At 40.4% G+C, this 20,855-nt stretch overlaps 1 protein-coding gene across 2 annotated transcripts in view; it reads left to right on the top strand.

Annotated features, from left to right (window-relative positions):
* Nucleotides 1-20,855, top strand: part of LOC129727504 (uncharacterized) — a 330,263-nt gene that overhangs the window by 131,635 nt on the left and 177,773 nt on the right. For both annotated transcript variants that reach the window (XM_055685384.1, XM_055685386.1), the window contains exon 3: nt 12,946-12,991. The gene's annotated coding sequence lies outside the window, so the exon portion shown is untranslated. The remainder of the gene's footprint in view (nt 1-12,945; nt 12,992-20,855) is intronic.

Genomic DNA, 20,855 nt, shown 5'->3' on the forward strand with positions numbered 1-20,855 from the left:
TTTTCTTGAGCGTTCCAAGATCCTACTCCACTTTGCCCATTCATCTAACTCGCTATGCACCTTTGCGTCCGGATTAGCCGGATTAGCGACGAATATCATTTTTGCGGGATTGTTATTCAATGTTCTTACAACATGTTCCGCTCATTGTACTCTTCCTGCTTAAATTCTGGGTACTGGGTTCACCGCAGAGTTACACAAGCTAGTGTTTCATCCTTAGTCTCCATATACTCTCCTCACTGAGTCCGCAGTAGATGGTCCTAAGAAAACATCGTTCGAAAACGACAGTAGAAGACTACCACTCTTATAAGCTTCTTAGTACATGAGCGAAGTTAATCAGATCTGAAAGTCTTGTAAAGTTCGTAGTGGGTACGATTTCCAGCTGATCCGAGGTACACAAATTCGTCTGCCACCTCAAACTCATCTTTACCTATTGCTACGCTACTGCTCATGAGAACCCGCGCCCAATTCCTCCTGCTAGCATATACGTGGTCTTCGATGTAGTTACGTGGATGTGTGAAGTAGTTGTATTTAACGGGCCCCGCATGTTGTAGGACGCACGTTTCAAAACACGTTAGCTTAGGATGCTAACATTGAACACATGCTTTGCAGCCAACTATTAGTATAAAGGACAATTGCGGGACTGGCACTACGATCCTTTTGATATAAGCAGTCTCTCCCGCGCCTGGATACGAACATAAAACGAATGACTAGTTAGGCATGGCCTTTTCAAGCGTAATATTGAATGAGAGGCAGGTCCTTGCGTGTTTCGAATGGATTTGATAACCTCTCCGAGATCTTCACCATCCATCGTGGCTTTTATCAGTCTCGTCATTTTCGCAGGAAAACCATTTTCGTTCATAAGTTTCCATTGCTCTACACGGTCAACAGTGTCGTAAGCGCCTCTAAACCGATGAATAGGTGGTGCGTGTGGATTTGTTATTCGAGACACTTTTGGACGATCTAACGCTGCGTGAAGAGTTGGTCCGTTATCGATCACCCATCCACAAAACCAGCTTGAAAACTTGCCACAAATCTATTTGCTATTTATATAAAGTGCTTGGGAAAGTACAAAGTGCTACGTTGAGAATCGCGATCTTGTCCCCCTTCATTCGTACCTGAAAGGGCATATTATGCAACTTCAATGCACCTCGGGTTTCTCTTCACCAAGTAAGTTTGGGGTTTTAGCCTTCAAATGAAGGTAATTTAAAATATTCTATCAAGGAAAACATGAATAAAAGGAGTTTGAAATTTTTCATCATTTTCACTCATTTATGTAGACGCTAGGTACATTGAAACATATGGTATGCTAACGATTTAAGGGGGGACCCGACTCTAGAAGGTCGAAAAATCATGAATTTTCATATTTTTTTTGGCTGTCTAGAGTAAAGTGAAGTGTTTGGCTATTTTGGCTATTGATTACGGTATATTTGAAGATATATTTACCATGTCGTGAATGTAAATATAGTGAGTATTACACTGTTGGCAGCTGGGAACGTGGATGCTCTCTCTAAATCAGTACCTAACTGGTGGTAAGTTTTTCTCAGCTTCTAGTAGACCGATCGGGCTGAAATTTTTTTTCAGTATATAGAAACATATTATCTATCTTGTTACGTATCCGTTTTTGAAAATTCCAAAAATTGCCAAAATGGCGGCCATTTTAGTAAAAAAATTGTTTTTTTTATGAAAAATCACTATTTAAAAAATCATAAAACATTGAAAAACTCAGATATCAAAAAATGGCTACGTAACAAGTTAGATAATCCATTTTTACATATTAAAAAAAAATCAGCAAAAACGGTTCAGTAGATGCTGAGAAAAACTTACCACCAGTTGAAAAAACATGGTTTCGAGAAAAACACTGCCAATAGCGTAATACTCACTATATTTGCACCCACGGTACACAAAATACATCTTCAAATATACCTTAATCCATAGCCGAAATGCCCGAACACCTCACCTTTCTCTAAACATTCGAAAAAAATATCACGAAAATTCATTATTTTTTCAACTTTCCAGAGTAGGGTCCCCCCTTAAGGGGTTATATCTACCAAATGCTCAAAAAAGCAAGGATTTTTTCATGATTTTTTTTACAGGACATTTGAGATGTAAGGTATATAATTAATATATCATTGGATTGAGCAACTCTTGCAGAATAGAAAAAATATTTTTATTGCTATTTTTGTTACAAAATGGCGACTGTGCAGCGATTGCCGTGAACCGTTTTTTTTTAAGTTGTTCCGCGGCGAGCAGTAGAAGTCGTGCCCAACTCCACCTATAACCAAAACAAAATTTTTTTCATTATATACATAAGTGTCGCTAGTGAAGTACACATGCTTATATTACTAGAATTTATCTTCGCAAAATGGCAACGGTTTGAAAAAGTTCTGTTTCGAAAAATAAAATCGACTTTGATTGTTTATAACTTTAGTTGTTGTTAATCAATCGCTTAAATCGTGTGTACTTCACTAGATAATCTAATGAAGAAGCTACAGTTCAAATTTCAAGTCAATCAGATATAAACTTTTTCAGTTCTACGGCTCGCCGATTTTGAAAACATGGTTTTGAGAAAATCGCGTTTAAAGTTTCAAAATGCTATAAATCTTAAGAATCGCAATAACAAAGCCCCTAATATTTTTTTTACCTTCAGTCAGCTATCCCTGCGCCGTAAAATTGTCCTCCCTGGGTTTTATTTTCCACTTCTTCCTTTTTGTCATCTGATGTATGGCTGCGCCTAGCCTCTTTCGCGATGTCGGACATGCGATGCTTAGCGACTTTGACACAGTTGGCGCCCGATCCCACGCAAAACTCAAACTTGTCACTTATTTTGAGGTACTTTTGAATATAACTCACAGTTAAAAAGTATAGGAAAACTCAAACAAAGAATGTACACAACGAGAACGGCTGATCGACTAAACAAAGGGAAATTGTGAGTAAACACGTTCTGTAGAGACGCTATAACGGTCGAAATTTGATGCAGAGACCTCTATACTTCAAATTTGAAACACGATAACGATCGTAGGTAACTTTACATGAACACTTCAATCCAATAAATGTATATTCACTCTTTAGGTTCTAAAATATTGATGTTGTAATCTTCTTTACATATAAAAATGCAGTTAAGTCTGTCTGTCTGTCTGATCCATATAGGCCCGAAAACTACCGAACCGATCGACGTGAAAATTTGTATGTATGGGTTTTTGGTACCGATAAAGGTTCCTATGATAGTTTTAGACCCCTCCCTCTTCTGGAAGGGAGGGGTCCCATACAAATGAAACATAAATTTCTGCACAACTCAAGAACAAACCAAGCAAATGAAACCGAATTTGGCATGTGGATGTCTTAAGGGGTAACAAATATGTCCATAATAGTTGGATGAAACACAAATTTGTGCACATCTCGAGAACTAATCAACCAAATGGAACAAAATTTGGCAGGTAAATGTTTTTAGTGGTAACAAATATGTACATAATGGTTTGAAACCCGACTTCCTTTTCTAGAAGGGAGGTATCCCATGAAAATGAAACACAAATTTCGCACAGCCCAAGAACCAATCAAGAAAATACAACCGAATTTGGTATGTGAATGTTTTTAGAGGTAACAGATATGTCCATATTGGTTCGACTCCCCTCCCTCTTCTGGAAGTACATGTTTCTTCACAAATTTCTGCACATCTCGCGAACTAATCCACTAAATGGAACCATATTGGCAGGTGAATGTTTTTAGTGGTAACAAATATGTTCCATAATCGACCTCAGACAACATTTTGGATTGTAAGCTGGCAACTTGCGGTTTCTGGAAAACAGCCGAAAATGGCCGATTTCCACCCAATATAATAACATCCGGATCTAGAATAATACACAGGAGCTAAAATCGACCACATATAGCATTTTAAATTCTAAGATGGCGACTTCCGGTTTCAGAAAACAGCAGAAAATGACCAAATACCACCCAATATGAGTTTTTCTTTAACCAGTATGCCGTTCAAAATCCAGAGATTGTCTCCAAATGCCATTATGATATCCAAAATTGCGACTTCAGGTGTCGGAAAAACAGCGGCAAATGACCAAATACCACCCAATATGGGTATTTCCGGAACCGTAATGATGCACTGAGCCACAAATCGACTTCAGACAACATTTTGAATTGTAAAATGGCAACTTCCGGTTTCTAGAAAACAGCCTGAAATAGACGATTCCCATTAAATATAAGTATTTCTGGAACCAGAAAGATGAACAGAAGCTAAAAATTGATCACAGACACAATCTTGAATTTTAAGATGGTGACTTCCGGTGTCTGGCAAACAGCCTGAAATGACCAAATACCATTCAATATGAATGTTTTCGAAACCAGAATTACGCCCAGATGACAGAAATTGATTTCACAGGCAATTTTAAAGTCCAAAATGACGACTTTCGGCTTCTGAAAAACAGTCCAAAGTGACCAAATATCACCCAATATGAGATTTTCTTTAACCAGTATCCTAAATACCATTTTGAAATCCAAGATGGCGACTACCGGTTTGTGAAAAACAGCCTAAAATAAACAAATACTATCCAATATGAGTATCTCTAGAACCAGAATGATGCAAGGAGCTAACAATTGACCTCAGGCACCATTTTGAATTGCTAAATGGCAACTTATAGGCAACAGTCGGAAATGACCGAATAATACGTCGGATACGTCTTCTGATAATGACAGAATACCACCCAATATGAATATATTCAGAATTAGGGCGATGTACAGAAACGAAAAGACGAGGATGTTGTCATTTCAATAAAACCAATCATTTCAAACGATTTGTTATTTGAAATTGATCATATCCTAAGGCCGATTCGTCGTGCATTTGCAGACTCCAAACAAACCGCAAGGAATCAATGAACTTGGAACGTTCAAATAGTACGACACCACATTTAAATTATGCTGAGGCCACATATATCGATCAAAGCAGGTATAGTTTTAAATAGCCTTTGAATTTCTCTTCTTTCCATAACTTTTTAACCACATATCAAATTGTTATGAAGTTTGTTATTTGTAAGTTTGAGAGATGACTCGTTCGTATGACACTAGTTATGTTCAAATAAGTTATGTAATCTTTGAGATAATAGACTTTCGTTGTTTTATTAACAATTTAATACATAACGGTTGCTTAGGTTCGATTATAATCAAATGAAATGGGAACGTGTAGGGCAGCCAAACTTTGAAACCACGTGTTCAATCATAATTCATCAGTTAACCCTTAACTAGCCCGCTCAACTGATAATAACAATCAAATCGGTTGTGTAGTTTCTGAGATAATGAAGTTTCGTGATTTTCACAAGTCGGCACATTACAAATAAAGTTACAGTTCGATTACAGTAAAATTCAATAGGGTCTTCTGAGGCAGCTAGACCATTCATTTGACACTAATTTTGTGGAAATCGAGTCAGCCATATCTGAGAAAAGTGAGTGAGTCCAAGTAGTCTTTGGAATGTGTTCCTTTGCATAGCTGGATTTCACATTTTTAAACATAACAGGAAAAGTAATAATCCGATTGCAAAACAAATCAATAGGGTCTTATGGGGCAATTAGACCTTCCATTTGACACTGATTTTATGAAAATCGGTACAGCCATCTCTGAGAAACATGAGTGAGATTAAACAGTCTTCAGAACACGTTTTTTTTCATAACTTTTGAACCACATGTTCAATCTTTATCAAATTCAAAACTTTAGGGTTTTCTAGGTAGCCCGTTTTTTGAGACCAATTTTGTTCAAATCGGTTGTATAGTTTCTGAGATATTGATGTTTCATGATTTTCACATTTTTAATCATAACCTCTAAACTAAAAATCCGATTACAATAAAATTTAATAGGGTCTTATGGGGCAATAAGACCTTTCATCTGCAATTAATTTCATGAAAATCGGTCCAGCCATCTCTGAGAAAAGTGAGTGAGAATAAAAATATGCACATACACACACACACACACACACACATACAGAAAATGCTCAGCTCGTCGAGCTGAGTCGAGTGAAATATGCCATTCGGCCCTTTGGAGCACTTTTATACTTTCGGTTTTGCAAGTGATTGCTATACCTTTCTAGGAGATTGGCAAAACAATATGTTTATAAAGATAGGAATTTTTATTGTGGATTACTATGTGGCTGCTATTATAAGCAACGACGGCTTTTAGAATATTCTGCTGATATCAGTTCATGCGTTTGCGTTTGCGTGGACTTAATGACTCGTACATGTTCTAGGAAAATCATGATAAACAGGGTAGAGCTAGTTTGGATGAACTACTTCCTTTGATGGACCACTTAACGAAACACTGTTTATTCTTTTTATATAAATTGGAGTTTAAAAAGGTTGCTCATGATTTTGATGCAGATTAGCTGAATGAGATGTTTTACGATGGAAGTTTCCTGGAAATCTCTAGAGCTGTCGCACATCTTATTCAGTCAACCTACATCACAAACATTTATAATTTCCGATTTACGCTAAAAGAAAAGGAGGTTATCTGACGGTTGGTCCCCATTGGTAAATATAGTTATGAGGGCCACTATAGCTTAATTTACCCTATGATTCTACTGGTTTCAGTTACTGTTACTGGTTCTGCCGTAACTAAGTTTTATGGCAATGATGAATGCTAATTGCTGTTTTGGGTTCTCAAGGATGGCGAACGGTTCACGAAAATGAACTGCGGCTTGAGCAGATCGACGATTTTTTTGCAACCTAGAGTGAACCCCTTGCCTATAGAGAACCACTCGTCAGATTAACTTAATTCATACGAAAACTCTTGAAATTTTCAGGAAACTTCCGGAACTGATCCATGCTCCGTTGAAGTTTTCCTCGATATAATACTTTTAAATAACCTTCATTTCCGAGGTCCGAGGTGCATTGAGGTTGCAAAATATGCCAACTCTGACACGGTGTGTGGTGCAGACAGGAAGTCAACCTGATCCGGCCCAGGATGTTAAGTTTCTCTGCAATGCCCTTTTTCCAGTTGATTTGTTGTTCTTGAGCTGGTTAATGACACCCTCAAATTTACTCATCGTGGGGGTCAGTGTATTTCCCTCATCCGCTGGGCTGACGAAATCCTTGCAGCCTTCTTAATATTTCGCCGCTGCACTATTCAAGTGTTCATTGTAGTGCTGCTTTCATCTGTCGATCATCTTACGTCCATCCGTCAAGATTCCGCCACCTTTATCCCAAACCATTTCAGCTCGCTGCTGACTTGCCGCAGCATCAATGATCACACTGCATTCTTCTCATCGAACCAGACGTTACGTTGACGAACCCAAAAGCGCCTTCTGCTGCGCTGTTAATGACTGCTTTGACATTACTTCAGTACTCCACAGAGGGCTTCGAGCACTCCTGCATCCGGTAACACTGTCTCTAGGCTTTAGGCGTACTCAGTGGTGACGTCATAAAGTTCAAGTCGCTCCAGATCTTACCGTCCCGGGCGTGGGTAGCGGATGTTGTTGACAGAAGAACAGTAGATAGTGGAATCGATGTTTACTTCCTTACTTATGATTCAGTAGTAGCCGAAGGCGGCTACTCACTTTAGCTTCGACCTGGACCCAGATAAGATTCCTATCATCTTTTTTGATTTTCTTGTTTAGGCTGTGTGCCACGAGCCCCTGTGTAGGATTCCAGTTTAGAGCTCGCATGCAGATTTCGTTTCCGCTTCTTCAAAGTGTGTTGGCCTACCCACTTCCACTTTCGTTCTTCAATTTCTGTTGCTATCGGCTTCTGATGGCGCCGGCGATAGAGCTAGGTATTTGAGATTCAGTTGTGGGGCCACCAGGCACGAATTATATACCGCCTGTAGCTTCTGAGTGTTCTCCGCTAGCACACACCACGCCTCACTGGCGTACAGCAGCATAGCTTTCTCGTTGAGATCGGAAATTCAGGTTTCGGTGCGCAAACTAATATGGATCGATCCTCCTTGGTTTCGTAGACTCGCAAAAGCAGCCCTAGCCTTCTTGTTACTTGCACCTATGTCAGTCTTAGTACCACCGTCTGACACTATCTGGCTGTCGAGATATTGTAAGCTTTCGACTTTCTCCACTAATTGCCCTGCTACTGTAAAGTTGGAAGTATTATCCACGTTTACCAGTCACCGAGGAGCATACCGCCAGATCGTCCAGCTTTTCTGCATGTCAGAGCGTCAAGTCAAAGTCGTTGAGGTGCTGAACGGTGATAGGCTGCCAGAGCAGCCCACGGTTTGGAACGTGGTCGATTACACTTACCATAATCTCGTCGATAACGATGAGGAACAGTAGTGGTGATAATATACATCACTGCCTCACATCAGCGACTTCCCTAAAAGGATCCGTTATGCAGGACACTGCATGTGAAAGCCTCGTACAGTGCTTCGATGAAGTTGACGATGTTATCTCTAAATCCCTCACGGCAGATGTTTAAGTTGGTCAGAAGCTTTTTCATAGTCAATGAATACCAAATATTGGAACCATTGGAATTCATTGACCTGCTCCAGGATAATGCATAGCGTGACAAACGATCGTTCGGCACGGAATCCTACCTGCTGCCAGTCACGTCGATCTTCTCCTGTATCCGATCTAGAATAACTTTGCACAGGACTTCAAGATTTATGCACACAGTAACCTCACCATTTGTCGCATACACTCAAATCCCTCTTCTTGAGAACCTGCACTAACACGCCTTACATACAATCGGCTGGGAATATCGAAGCGTCCCATATATTGCAGAATAGTTGATGCAACGTCCAGTGGGTCTCGAGGTACGATGCTGGTCTAATAAGCCAGTTGTCGTAGGTTTGAGTCTCGGCTCGGAAAAGATTGTTAATGTCAGTAGGATCGTGGCCCCGTAATTTTAATCTTTGAAATGTTCACCTCAAATTTCCAAAAAAACAAGCTTGAATCCCCAATTCCTAAATTTCAACTGTAAGTATTTTCATCTGTTTTCACTGCGTTGAAGAAAATCAAAAGTTGCCAAATCAGTTTCTGTTAATACGAAAAAATCATACTGAAAATGTTGAATTATTCAGACATAACTGACATAAACCGACAGCACTGCAGTGGTTACCTAGGTTACCAATTTTGCACGTAAACAACTACAGCGGATATCTAGGTAACCTACTACGACGGGCTGCTGCTACGTTCATTCATGATAATGTGATTCATTCATGATTAACAGTGTGATGGATAAGGGAGCGTTGTGAGACGAATAATTGAGCAGTGATTCAAGTTTTGGGATGGATATGGAAGCGTTGTGAAAAATGGTTTGTTTTACAAAATTCTGGATAAATCTAGCTAATCATACAAAATATACAATGCTGAACGGTTTCACAAGAGCACGTAAGTGTATTTAGTTTATTTGTTCAATAATTTCGTGAAAATTTGGTTTTTAATCCGTGCATTCTTCGTGAATATCGGCTTAACCCTTTATAAGGCAGTGGCAACTATGTTGCCACCAACAACTTTCGTTTTTTTTCTGCTTGATAATTACGAGCTATGATAAGTGATCAGAAATAAACAATAAAATTTATTGACATTTTTTTAGCCTCGGCCCGTTAAAGGGTTAATGAGATGAATAATGGAGCAGCTCCCCTAGTTGGCTGCGAAGTCTGTGTATGAGAAACAAATGGTCGAGTTCCTAATCGGAATGTAGCAACAAGGCTTTGCTTTGCTTCAGTTGATGCAGAATTATTGCGGATAGCATGAAGTCAGCTTTGAGCATCTCTGCTGATATGCGATCGACCCCAGAAGTTTTATTGAATTTCATACATCGGATAGCTGCTTCGATCTCCTGCAGTGAAGGAGCCTCGGAGTTGACGTCGCACTCTTGGCGGATCCTACCGAGATGTTGATGGCTAGTCGGCTATCGAAACTTGAATAAGTTATTCGAAGTGCTCGAACTGATCGGTGGGCTGTCCGGCCTCGAATCGGTGGGCTGTCCGGTCGCGTCTTTCGCAGGCATACTTGGGTTCATCATAGCCGCACTCAAACGGCTCTCTCTAGATCCGGTTATTGCCGCTCTCTCTCGCGTTGTCTTGTGCCGTCTACAAAAGCTTTTAACTTCCCTCTCCAAAGTCGAGTACCGTTGATGGGCTTCATTCTTCGGGTATTTGCCCGCTCTATCTCGGCTTTTGCTTCTTTTCGCTCCTTTATCTTCCACCAGGTTCCGTCTGTGATCCACTTTTTCTTCTGAGTTCGCAGCTGGCCCAGATTATTCTCGCTAGTCTTGATAAAGGCGTTCTTGTTGACCATCCACTGTTGCTCTACGTTGCCACCGTCCGGAATATCCCCTGCTCCAGTTCACGAACGAACGATCTCTTCACAGCTGGATCTCCTCCCAAACGGTGAATGACGCGCTCATAGTCCGTGTTACCGGAGCCGATCTTCGTACTGTAGTCGCAGGATAAGATCTTGATGTCTACGATGACAGTTAGTTGACTATAAATGTCCTCCTTGTTCTGTAGCTCGGCAGCATTGGTTGGTGCATAACATTGGATTATGGTTAGGTTTCAAACCCATGTTCTAAATCTGGCCGCGATTATTCTCTCATTGATAGGTTCCCACTCAATAAGCGCAGCCTGTGCATAGGCACTGAGCAGGAAACCAACTCCACGGGGCCGGGATAGACAACATTTCCCAAGCTACGCCAACCAGTGTCCATGTTTGAAATGACAGTCTATTGTGATCATATGACATATACAAGGCAAAGGCCAATAGATTAAGATCAGGACTGCTAGACGACCAAACTTCCTTCTCCCAAAACTCCAGAGCATTTTTTTTTGAGCCATTTCTGTGTTTTCTCAGCATTGTGAATTGGATCCCTGTCTTGATGGAAGATGAAATGCCGTTTTATTTTAACATTCTGTTGATCTCGACACGTTTACAAGATAATTCCGTTGACACTTACTCCGGTATGCAAAAACTCGACAACCGAAAAAGAATACTGGAGCCTACTTTGTGAAAAGGTCTTATGTCTAAACTTGAACAAAACGAGTGAGAGTTATATAACTTGTACTTCACAAGCACAAATCATCTCTCACTCGTTTTGTTCACGTTCTGACATACGACCTTATCACGAAGTACTCCAGAATACGCTTTTATTTTGCTATCTGTTTATTTTTGACAGCTCTCTCAGTTTACACAGACACCCAAAAATATTTGCTGTGCAGTGTTGCAAAATATGTTAGAGGTATGCTTCGCCTGAATTGAGTGTTGCGTATTGATTTTAGCCCAGAAATATCGCTCTCACTCTGTACTTACATGAAAAAATCAAATTTGAAAAACTCTTGGATTTTGTTCTCTGGAAAAAGTTGATATATTAATATATAATATATCTCAAATTTCATTCCAATTTGAACTTTCAAGATAGCATACGCATTGGCAGCGAAGACAGCAATTTTCTATTCCGTAGAGCTTCTGGATTCTACGATATTACTATTTAGAAGTAGTTATTTTTATTTTCATTCAGGCTACCGCTGAAGTAATTCGCAAGCATCCATTTGCTCGTTCAAAATATTTCACGAAACTGAATCCAAAGTAGAAAATAATAAGTTTATCATAATATCAGAGGTTCATTCCCATGATACGATAGCTGTTCAATTGTTCATTTCAAGATTTTTAGGTTCTCCGAAACGAAACAGGCATAAAAGGAAAAAAAAAACTAACTTGTGGCTCTTGTAATTTTAAAACAACAGTATTGTTTGATATAGTGTGGCATTTTTCGTTAATTTACACTACAAAGGAGTTTGTCATGTTGTTGGTGGAATTCAAAGAAAGCAAATTTGGAGTGAATAACAACATATCGTCGGTTTCGTGCAACACTGGCACAACTCAAAATGTGCATTTTTGTGTTTTAGATGGCAAACGGTGTCAAATATTGTCAAGTTTCATCTCACGAAACTCCGTTTCGGAATTCCCAAAAAATTCAGAGTTATAAGTAGAAGTGCCTTTGCTGCACAAATCAAAATTTTTCTATAAAGTTAGTAAAAATAAGGATGCTCATAATATGTGCATAATAGACCAAAAAGTGTTAGACAAGGATCTTAAACTTTAATGTTTTCTTGAAAATTGAAAAATAATTTTTCGACGTTAATTTTCAAACGCGTTTTTCTCGAAACTATGATTTTTGAGTTGTGCTAGTGTGACGAGATATCGGTGCTACGCAGCCTTGCTATAAATAAAATTTGTGTTTGGTTTTAACGGGGACTTTTTCCATGCTCTAACATCCCCAAAAAAACTCTAACCAAAATCCAATTCTAGCAAGCGAATAGAATTTGAATATAAAATGTATTGTTCGAGCTGTGATGCATTAACACTGTCCGAAAAACGCATACACTTGATTTTGAATACATATTTCGTTAGCCCATATATCGAATTATCGCGATTGTTCTCACAGCAATTAACACAGGCCCTGTAAAACATGACATCGCAACATGGCTTTCGCCTGGCACAATCTCCGTGCAGTCCAGCTCGTGGGACATCCCGTAGCTTTAACTAGGGTTATTGTTCGTAGAGCTGGAAGTATCCCACGCCGCAGGGCTTTTTATATTTCACTCTGTGTCTTATCACAATCCATCCACGCCGGTTACAGGAATAGACACGCGTAACGATGTTCGCTCACACATCCCCCAGCATGTTTTTGCTGCGTAGCTTGCAATTTTCATTTAGCAGGAGCGAAAATTGCTGCACGAGTTTCAATACAATTACTGTGTGCAAACAACTGGAGGAACTATACAAGCACAGCAAAAAGTGCCTTTAGGCCGCAACTACTAACTTGTTTTATAGAGTTTTAAAAGCTGTCCTAGTTTCATGAGAGACCCGGATATTGGCAGTAGTTAGTGAAACACCATTTTATCGTTTATCAAATTGGTGTGGATAAAACTTATCAAGTATTTCAGTAATTTGTTAAGTAAAATTACAATACCTGGTATTTTGTATAAATGATTTTGTCTTTCTAAAATTACAGCTCCAACTTCGATGTTATTCTGCGTGTCTTTCGTGCTTTCTCGACGGTAAGTATTTATTTTACCAGAATCCATGCCGGGAATGAGAGTGCTTTTTTCCAAGGAATTTTTTAAACTGACATTTTTCATTTCAGATACTGCTAGTCGCAGATGGAAAACTCTGACCACTGGTTTTTGGTACGCACACAAGTTTTCCTTTGTTCGTTTGATGCTAGCAATTATTCACGGCTACACAATGTTATGTTTTCCAAACGAATACTTTAATTCACCTCAACGGTGAATCCATTTCTTCCTCCCAAAGTTATTTACGGGTTTCAATCATTTTGTTGACCGCAAATTTTTAAAATTTTTACTGCCTTCAAAGTATTACTCACTTCAAAGATTTCTATTCAATTTCTATAAATCTTTTGGTTTTAAAACTAGGTAGTCAAAATTTTACTCTAAAAGTTTATGAAACATTTTTTTACCGAAATAAAATTCATGATTAAGACAAATTCTAGAGAAATATAATCGGAATACCTGCCGAAAATTGTATCACAATAATTTGAGCAAAACAACATATAACCCCAATTAATGGTACTTTTCTGCCCAGCAAACAATTCGGTGAGCCTCTCTCTCCTCCCAGAGGGATGAAGTTTTTATTTGATATGAAGTGGTTATTTTTCATCTTCCACCACGCCATAAATCAAGGAAACCGAAAGTGAAAAACTTAGCTTTACGAAGGTGTGCTTCTTCTGCTAACAATCTTCTATGAGGTTATACACCAGGAAAATTTATTACTGCTGCATACACGAACGGTGAAACTTTTGACGTTCAACTCATACCTATATTTATCCGAGTAATATTAATTCTTACAGCTCGATAAATCGAATGAGATAAAATATTTAATCGTAGGAGCTTTACTAAAGCGATTAGTTTGGTATGAAGTTTAACATGAGTACATGAGTATAAGACTGCCATGATGCTCAATCCTGATAGCGACAAGTTAAAAGAAAGTAGAGATAACATACTTCCCCTCACTGTACAACTTCTCATCTCAGGTAAAGTGTTTCAACTTTCCATTTTCTAGATAATGTTCTTTAAACTAATAGTATTTTTGAAATAAAAAAATGTTTGCAGCCTGAAATTAAAGATAAACAACAAATTAGAAAATTTCCACAACTTGATGACTAGTACTGATAAAGTAGTAGACGTTAGTCATAAATAATGACGTTTCCTCATTCCGTCCTTACGTTGAAAAATCGTCAACCTTGTGAGTATAATTTTAGAAAATGCTCTTGCCAAACGAACCGGTTTCTCCAAACGGTAAAGATATCTTCTTTTGGATTCCGGAATTCAACAGTCTATGATAACTCGTTGTAGAGAGAGTTTCGTTAGCCAGTCTAAAAAGAATTGCTATCCATTAATCCTTTTGAAAACAAACATGTCAAGATTTTGCGGTGGCCCGCATAATTCATAATCTTTTCGCAAGTGTAGTAACAGATGCTCATTAAATAAATAAAGTTTCGGAAGCTATTCCATAAATAAACTTGAAAATATTTGACCTTGTCTTAAATTTGAAACGTCCAACATCAGCAAAAAACCTCAACAATGCTGAAACATCAAAGTTAATCATCTATAAGACTAGCATAAGTCCAGCCTCAGGGTAGTCAGTGTTTATGTAATGAAACGCAGTGATTATAAGTGGCAACAGTTGTGTGACAAAATATGTTTATGGATTATAATACAAAGAAAGGCAAACGCTATAAAAAGTTATCAAAGAACGGTTTTTATTGTACATACATTAAAAATATTAACAGAAAAAGATGGAATTGAAAAAAAAGGATTAAACAAAAACTTTCCCTGTCCAACACTTTTTTCGTCTAAACAGCCATGCGTCTCCATAAAAGTACGTTGTCAAAGCTCTATAAATATCCTGTGAAACATTGTCGAATCTACACCCAAAATTAACCTTTTTCTTTTAACAAGACTCTTCGATATGTTTCAATTCTGCTCAAATAAAATCATTCAAGCAGTATTTATTATGGTGTAGGTAATACTCCAAAGATATTTGTAAAGCTATAAAGTAAAAGAAGCAAGATGGCTAACGACTGAAGAGATTTATTGTATGTCTTGTGAGGTTGACAGTTTGTTTAGGAATCATGAGAGAAATGAATGCTCCATAAACTTTGGTTGCTGTCAAAGAATGTATCGAGTATCACTGATTGCTAGATCCACTACCTCTCATTTGATGACTCCGATCTTGCTCCTCAGGAACTGAAATCGTCTAATGTCTTTATCAAGTAGTGCATGATGTTTATATGTTTCATTCGCTAGGATACCGCAGTTTTGACCCAAAGCAACCTCTGTTGTCTTCTTATGCCAGTACGTAATCCGTCGGTCCAAGAACCCGTTGAACTGTAGACTTTAAACCGGTCCCTGAATTGCAGTTTTCTGTGTCGAAGACCCAGTCCGAGTCAATGAATTCTACGAGTGGCTTGTAGTCCTCAACTCGCTTGTAACGTAGACCCAGGGAGGTCATTGATATTTTGCTGTTTCATAATCGGCAGTTTTAAACTTATTGGAAAGGGAACGTTTAACTTCTCAATTATTTCGATATTCCGATATTGAATTGAAATGAACGTGTCGTCCCAACATCTCCATCATCCATCTCCATGGAGAAAAACCGTCTTAATGTCCATCTGATATATATGAAATCCTCTTTGAGCGGCAATGGCTAGCACCACCTAAACTGTGAACGTATCATCGAAACCAGGGCGTTGAAGAAACCCCTCAACCACCAATCGTGCCTTATAAAGAGCCTGTCATCCGGTCGCATCTTCTTTGGGCCGAAAAACCCATTACAAGTGGCTTCACGCAGACGGTACACTCCATTAGCTTCCAAACATACTTGGTCATCAGGGAATCAATCATGCTCACCCTGTATTACTTAGTACTACTAGTCACTTTCCTCTCATTGTATATTTTGCGATATCTGACAAAAAAGAAGAGCGTACAGCATTCGCTCTAAAGCCGATCAGCTTAACAGGGAATTCGGGCTCCTATTCGCTGCTCCTCTCCGCTGGGCTACTCTCCGCTTGGGCTGAAAGACATGTCCAAAACTGAGTCGCCAAAACCAGGCGCTAAGTTACCTGGTTCCACGTCTACGATCGAGACCGTATCATCACTGTCGATCGGATTTCTTTGGCCAGTTCTTTCCGCAGCTTGCTCGACTTACCCTTCCCTTTCTTGCTCATAGATCAAGAGCACATTATTTCTTCTGTACAATTTGAAGTTTTGGTGACCCACTGAAAGTAGCTTTAGTTAAACATGGTGTCACTGGCGATCATGATGTGTCGAGCATCTTTGGCATTTAGCTTCTTCCTTCGTTGGCTTGGTATATATTCTTGGCTTCCTCTTCCACTTGGTTTCCTTCTGTACCATAGCTCAGCTGGGGTGACGTTCCTTCCCAAATAATATTTAAGGTTTGAAAGTGTATTACAAGTACAAAATACGTTTTAGGAGAGTCTCTAGAAGTTCATTGAAATATAAATTGTTACTTGGGCTGGCAACACTGATATCGGACTTCGATTGACGACAACACAGCTTCACATCATAATGATTTCGGCATGTTGGCTCCAATCATCATCGTACATACGTTTTTCGATCAGGGTTTAGTTGAATCTCTCCGTAACTCCGGTTTGCTGAGGTGAGTAGGTTACCTTTAACTCGACCTACATTTTCATCACTCCGAATAACTTCTTCTGTACACGCGTATCCTCGTTCATGGTGCTGCCGATCTCTCAATTTCCTAGGAAGTACCCGCGTGCTTTCCAAGGAATTGAAGACTCGCTATACTGGAAAGGGACAATGGTGCGTACGTACAAGGATGGTCATATCATCCACCAGAGTTGTGGGAGTATCTATGGGCTCGGAGCAGCTTTGATAGTGATGAACGAGATGCAGCAGCTAGTGATTGGGTGGTGACCGATCAGTCCTAGAATGTGCGAGGACAAAGACGAATTTTATGCGCAGTTGGAGAGTGAATTCAACCACTGTCAAGATCATCACCGGGGATTACAACGCTGAAGTTTGCCAGGAGGTGGAGTACAGACCGGTGATTGGACAACTAAGTGCTCACCAACTGACGAATGGAAATGGCCTCAGACTAATCGACTTTGCTACCTCCAAGAACATGGCCATAAGTAGCACAAGGACCACCGGTGATGGTTAAGATACACCAAAAACTATTCGTTGTAAATAACATACGGTACCGCCGCCAGCCACGGTATAATCTCGCGCGGCTGCAACAACACGACGTCGCAGCGCATCGCACGAGGTTTCACTTTCAAAGAAGGGTGAGCCTGGAGAAGCCCCTCTGGAGGATCGCTGCAACGCCGGTAGAACATATATCAGCAGTGCTGCGGAGAAAGTCCAGGGCCACGAGCAACCGAATGGACGAAGAATGTCGGCGAAGAATGTCGGCAGCTCTTGGATGAGAAGAACACAGCGCGAGCAGCAATGCTGCGTGAAGCAACCCGCAGAATGTGGAGCGATTCAGTTGAAAACGGAGGGAGCAAGTCTAACTCTTCAAGGAAGAAAGCGCCACCGCATACATGAAACACGGAAATTCTACCAAAAACTCAACGCATTCGGTGGAAGCTTTGTCCCACAAGCCGAAATGTGTAGGGATAAGAACGGAGACATTTCGACGGATGATCGTGAGGGGTTCAAAAGGTGGAAGCAGCACTACGATGAACACATATTAATGGCGTGCAAACAGGAGACCACAACAGGAGCGAAGGAGACATGGTCGGTGCATGAACAACGAAGACGTGCCAACCCCAACAATAAGCGGAAACAGCTCGCTGCATCGGTGGATCGTCGAGATCTGGGGGTTATCTACCCCATCTACAAAATGGGCGACATACTAGACTGCGAGTACTATCAAGCGATTACTATCCTAAATTTCGCTTCCAAAGCGTTTTCTCAGGTCATCTTTCAACGTCTGCTTCCATTAGCCAGCCAATTTGTAGGAAGTTACCAGGCCAGCTAAGACAGACCAAATTGTTACACTGCGGCAGATCCTCCAAAAGTACCGCGTGTTAAGAGTCCCTACATCCCATCTTTTAGTAGATTTTAAAGCCGCATACGACACAATACACCGACAAGAGCCATGGAAAATGAAAACGGTTTTCCGGGGAAGCTGACAAGACTAATTAGGGCTGCGAAGGGGAATGTGAAGTGTTCTGTGAGGATTTCGGGTGGAACGTCAGGTTTCTTCGAGTCCCAAAGGTGCCTTCGACAAGGATTTGGTTTTTCCTGCCTGATATTTACCGTCGCGCTAGAGGGTGTTATGAGATGTGCGGGGTTTACCATGCGGGGCACGATTTTCAACAAATCAGGTCGATTTATTTGCTTTGTGGATGACGTGGATATTGTCGGTAGAGAATTTGAAACAGTGGCAGTGGCAGTGTACCTCGGCTCTATGGTAACTGAGAACAAAGATACTATGGTATACTAAATACTAAAACTATGGTCATGGATACTAAAACTCTGGTCACGAAACCTGAGTCTGCACACCAAATGTTTTCTGTACAAAACGTTAAAAAACCGGTTGTTCTCGGCGACAATGCTCGAGAAGACTTGTGAGCGCTCGAAGTTTTTAAACGTCGGGTGCTGAAAATCATCTTGGGCGGTGTACAGGAGAACGGAGTCTGAAGTCGTAGGATGAACCACGATTCAGCACGCCTCTTCGGCGAACCCAGTATTTAGAAATCTTTTTTTTTTTCCTATCTCTGTATGCCTGAAGGGCACTGGGTACTGAAATGCCACTGCGACATTCTTGCTGATTGTCTTTTGTGGCGGGCCCCGATTGCTGTGCACAGGTTACGGATTGTTCGTACTCATTGATGGAGTAGAACTGTTTTGTTGTAAACCTGTACCCCAATTAGGTACAACATAGTTGATGAAACTAATGACCTGCTTGGGATTGGAGCTCCATGCTTGGTATGGAGTTAAAAGGTAACTTCCTAAGAAGCTGTGTCTAGAGGAAGCAAGAGCTTCGCAAGAGCAAAGCAAATGCTCTGAACTCTCTGGTTCAGATTTGCAGAATCCGCAGGTGTCGTTCAACACTACGCCGATTTTCTTTAAATGATAAAAAGCGGGACAGTGTCCGGTGAGGAGTCCCGTGATTATCCGTAGGTCACTACGATTTAGACTAAGTAGCTTTCTGGCGGTTCCAGGGTTCGGATAGATAAACTGTTTGCCTTGTCTACAACCCTGTGCCTGTTGCCATTGGGATACTATTTCTAGCCTTTCCCAAGTTAGTAGTTCGCTTTTGATAGCGGAAATGGACGTACCCAGAAACGGCTCGGGGCCAATAAACCGCTGAGCTGATCCCTGTCTTGCTAGGTAGTCAGCGGGTTCATTACCCTCGACTCCGCAGTGTCCGGGCACCCTAAACAGAAAAACTGAATTCTGTCGGAAAAGTTCCCGTAGAGTTTCAATGCATTCCCAAACAAGTTTGGAAGCGCATTTGACAGACTTAAGTGCTAGTAGTGCTGCTTGACTGTCCGAGAATATACAGATTTTCGCATGTCTGTAGTTGCGTTGCAGACATTTTTTTGCGCAGATATGGCATATACTTCTGCTTGAAAAACGGTGGGCCATTTTCCCAGGGAAAACGTTTCCCTGATACCGGGTCCGAATATACCAGATCCCGTTAGGGATCCCATTTTCGAGCCGTCCGTATAAAAACTGACGATGCCAGGTGGAAGATTAGGCCCTCCATTGTTCCACATAGAGCGGTTTGTTTCAATCACTCTATATGGAATATCCATGTTGGTCCTAACGTCCATCCAGTCGGAGACTGTGGTTAATAGCGGAGTTAGTTTGAACTCCCTAAGTATGCGAAGGTGGCCGATTTCCCAAGCAACAATTGAAACATAATAAAAAAATAAATTGTGATAAATTGTTGTTGCACTAATGAAATTCCGAGGTTTTAAGAAACATTTTTTGTTACTAAGATGAAATTGTAAAGAAACGAGCAACAACTAAAGTTGCATTGCTGCTTCAAAAATCTTCACACCAACAACGTAATTCGCGAGGTTGGATTTGTTGTTGAAACGTGTAAACGGCATTTGAAAACCTAACCTTCACTGAATAGATCTAGTGGGTGGAGCACATAGGTTGCCAACGTGATGCTTGCGAGATACAAAAAACAAACACACAAAAATACTTCTAAAAGTTGCTGTCATGTTTTGAAGTCATGTAACAGCAACTTTTGCTCGATCGTTCGCCCTATATTTGTTCTTGAGATGAGGTTATTTACTTCGTTGTAACTTTTGGGTACTTGGACTAGAAGTCGTCCAAAAAGTGTGGGTCTCTAAAACGAAATGTGATAAATTGCTTTGAATTTCATTATCACGCTGAGGTACTCATGAATTGAAGAAGCAAAATTAAAACTAGTAATGACCATAGTAAAGAAGCAATATTTAAAACTGAGCCATGAACTTGCAAGTGTTTCTACAGCAAATGACGTAAATAGTACAAACGAGAAAAGTGAATAGAAATTGATAACTGGAGTTTTTTTTTTTTTTTTATTCTCGCTTATTTTCCATCGGTCTAGTTCCGCCACTGTTGTGGCCAATCACCGACGCCCAGGGAGGCGACTCCACACCCAGGACCCTAACTCACGACCCGTTTATTGACGGACCGGCGCCAACGGCTTTACTTCCTCATGCGATGGAAGGCGTGATCCCAGAGGTTTTTCGCCTCAGAAAATCTCCTGGTGTCGGCTAGGATTGAATCTAGACCAGTTGGGTTGGTTGTGAGTGGATCACGCCACCTCACAACCATCGACACCTATGTCGGCGGTGGGATTCGAACCCGGGCGTCGAGCGTGGTTGGCGGAGACGTTACCAACACTAGG

The sequence above is a fragment of the Wyeomyia smithii genome, chromosome 3 (genome assembly GCF_029784165.1).
Source record: "Wyeomyia smithii strain HCP4-BCI-WySm-NY-G18 chromosome 3, ASM2978416v1, whole genome shotgun sequence".
Lineage (NCBI taxonomy): Eukaryota > Metazoa > Arthropoda > Insecta > Diptera > Culicidae > Wyeomyia > Wyeomyia smithii.